At 37.2% G+C, this 3,501-nt stretch overlaps 1 protein-coding gene and 1 pseudogene across 1 annotated transcript in view; one reads left to right on the top strand and one right to left on the bottom strand.

Annotated features, from left to right (window-relative positions):
• Positions 1-1,389, top strand: part of LOC111534327 — a 6,645-nt pseudogene extending 5,256 nt beyond the window's left edge.
• The window catches only part of LOC111520902 (vacuolar protein sorting-associated protein 13B), an 883,038-nt gene that overhangs the window by 556,473 nt on the left and 323,064 nt on the right, over positions 1-3,501 (bottom strand). The window lies entirely within an intron of this gene.

The raw sequence follows: 3,501 nt of genomic DNA, 5'->3' as shown, positions 1-3,501 counted from the left end.
AAAAATGTTCAAATCCGTAAAAAAAAAAAAAAAAAAAGGATGACAGCATGAATTGGCAAGAAAAGCTGCAGCTTACCTGAGAGGCACAGGAAGAAGGAAGTCTGTCTGGCATCGACTCTATCTAAAAAAGCCTCCCAGTTGAAGACAAAGATGAAAATGCTGAAAATTCAATAAGCAGTTCTCCAACAGTAGTGAAAACAAGGATGAAAAATAAGTGAAGAACGTGTTATTGAAGAAGAGACAAGTGCAAGAACTGGAGCTGTAAACAGAAAGGGAAATGGAAGAAAGAATAATAACTAATTGCATAATGTGTAAAAGATAAAAACAATAAATTTAACGTTTAAATGAAAAAAAAAAAAAGAAAGAATAATAACTATAGAAATCCCTGAAGTTCTGAACGAGCAGCTTCAGGGTGATCGTTACTACATTAACAGAAGGAAACAGTTAATGAAACTTCCATGACAGACCAACATCATAATGATTTTGGAGTCCTACGAGAAGCATTTTGCTATCAACACAGTTTTTTCAGCCAATGAGAGGCCTTGACACCATCACACTATGCAGCACGCCAACATGAAGGTGCATTATATCCCAGCAGAAAAGAATGCTGACCTTTGTAAGGAGATGATGGATGGGTTAAGAATAACCTTTGATTACACTACCCCATCAGTTATAATCTATCCATGGGAATAAGCTCGGTATAAAAAGGTTGACTTCATCTAAGTGTTTTCTTTCAATTAAGGAAAGCATCACCGACAATAAAAGGAACCAGGGGGAGCTCTCTCCCAGCCCACCTTTGTTGAATCCATCCACACCATAGTCCACAGAGAGTCAGACAACCACAGCTGAACCAGCCACCCACAAAAGGCACAAAGCCAAGCTGGAAGCATTGCAGGCTCTGAGGTGGTCCACATGCCACACCACCAACTGCAACAGGCTGGCTGAGAGCAGGCGTCACCTCACCCAAGTGCCAGCAGCAGGCCACATCGACCAGCATGCTCCAGGCTGCTCCTGAACCTGGAGAAGAAAACACCTGTGCATCATCTTCAACCTCTGCCTCCTGGCAAGGAAGAAAGTGCTGCATTTACTGGTGTTGAAGGGAAAAGAACTAACTAAATAAATGAGGTCCTCTCATGGAAGTTTGTGCCTGATAATTACCACCCAGGTGACCAGCCACCTCCACCTCCTTCACATTTACGGGGCACAACATTTGCTCTGACTTTTGGTAAAACTTCCAGAAATCCTTGGAAAGATGTCCTAGTCTGAGAAGAATCTGAAGGCTTTATTGAAACACTTTGATCTTTTCTACAATTTTTAGCAGAATACCATGATGACTTCTTCCCAGAGTTGGCTTATGTTGCTGTCTGTGAGGCATATTACAGCACCTAGAAACTCCCGGGAATTTATTAAAGTGTTCGTGAGTCTGTAACAACTCCTCCATCTAGCTTTGCACTCTGGGTTCCAACTGTTCCAACTAACAAGGCACTGGGTTTTATTTACCCAGAGCACAAAAGTAACACCCACGTGGGGACTCTGGCAGAGGTGGGCTCTGTTGTTTGAGTTGCCCACGTAACTGTAGTTATTCTGTTAGGAATTACTTCCTGGGTGTCTGAAAGTGTTCTGACAAGATACTTGCTACTAAGGAGGCTATCTGTGATGGCAGAAAAAAAGGGCAACTGTGTTCACAGTGAAATGTTCATGAAAGTATACATAGGTTAGGCCATTTCACTAGATGTTGGAGTTTGTAAGCAGAAACCACAATGTTTTGTTATTTGTTGGCATTAAACAAAATTTTTTTTTGCAAATTATTTTTATTCTATTGCTGAGACTGAGCAACTCTGTCCAACAAATTTTAGTTTGTATTTGGAAACCACAAAGTAGTCTAAAAGTATTGTAGAGAAGATTGATATTGAAGGGGGGAAAAATGCAGCTATACATTTGCTTCTAACAGTGAAACATGATTTTTGGTGACATAAAGAAAGCACTGCCTTTCTTGCTTGAGATTTTACAGCATACTTTGTTGTGCAATGTTATGGTTCCCTTTCTGTAAAACATTACTTTTAGCAACCTAAATACTGCCTGTCTTATTTGAAAAAAACTGGAAAAAAAAAAAAAAAAAAACTGACGTGGTTTGGATCTGTGTCTCCACCAAAGCTGATATCAAACTGTAATCTCCAGTGTTGGAGGTGGGGCCTGGTGGGAGGTGACTGGATCATGGGATGGATTTCTCATGAATGGTTTAGTGCCATCCCCCTGTGTACTGTCCTCATAATAAGTAGTGAGTTCTCATGAGATCTGGTCGTTTAAAAGTACATAGCACTCCCTCTCTATTCTCTCTTGCTCCTACTCCGTCTCCACCTTCCCCCACAATTTTAAGCTTCCTGAGGCCTCCCTAGAAGTCAACCAGATGCCAGCATCATGTTCCTGTACAGCCTACTGTGAGCCAGTCAAACCTCTCTTCTTTACCAGTTACCCAGTCTCAGGTATTTTTTCATAGCAATGCAAGAACAACCTAATACAAAAACTCTTCCAAACTTAATATTGAATAAATGTTCAAAAGAATACAGATAGCAAACAAACCAAAACATGCAAAACAACATGAAACTTAAATATTTTTAAAATGATATATATATACTAAAAGTATTAAAAGGCACAGGAATAATAATCACTAACTTTAGAATAGTGCCCAGCTCTGATATGGTGAAATAGGAGAAAGAACATCATGAGGAAATTTAAAAATTGACTTTCTTTTTGATCTGGGATACTCATCATATTATTCTCTATTTGCATATCTGACATACCTCATAATAAAAAGGAAAAGAAATAACCACTGATCTACCACAGACAGAGTGGGAGAATACATGTCTTCCTGTAGTGGACCTCATTATTAATCAAAGATGCTAAAATTTTATCATGGTAACAACCTCTGTTAATTAATAAAAATTATAAGAATGACCAAGCTTCAAAACGATAACATTCTGCAACATATAAAGGATTGAGAGGCACTGAATTTCAAAATAATGCTTCCATGTATAAGCAACATAAGGTAACAAAATAATTTGACATTGTTTTCATTAACATTGAATCCATTTTTATATGCCAGGAAAAATAAAAGCTAAAATTAAATATAATGTGCTTAGAATAGGCTTTAACATGTGAATCACATACCGTCAATACTGTCAATTCTCAGAACTCAAATCTTATTTTCTTAGTAAGTATATTTATATATATTTTGAAATACAAATATATCCTTGTAGAAAAATATTCTGTGGGTACTCTAACAGATTACAGAAAAAGAAAATAGAATATAGTATGCAAGAAATAAGTACAAAAACCTCATGAGATAAAGACCTAAAAAAATGATGAGATACACTATGTTCAAGGATTAAAGACTCAATATTGTCAAAATGTCCATTTTGTTCCTGAAGATTATCTACAAATTCAGTGAAATCCCAATCAAAATTCTAACCGGTGTTTTTTTTTTTTTTTTTTTTTTTTTTT

This window comes from Piliocolobus tephrosceles, chromosome 7 (genome assembly GCF_002776525.5).
Source record: "Piliocolobus tephrosceles isolate RC106 chromosome 7, ASM277652v3, whole genome shotgun sequence".
In the NCBI taxonomy this organism is placed as follows: domain Eukaryota; kingdom Metazoa; phylum Chordata; class Mammalia; order Primates; family Cercopithecidae; genus Piliocolobus; species Piliocolobus tephrosceles.
The sequence above is the reverse complement of the archived record's forward strand: the minus strand, read 5'-3'. Positions and strand labels throughout refer to the sequence as shown.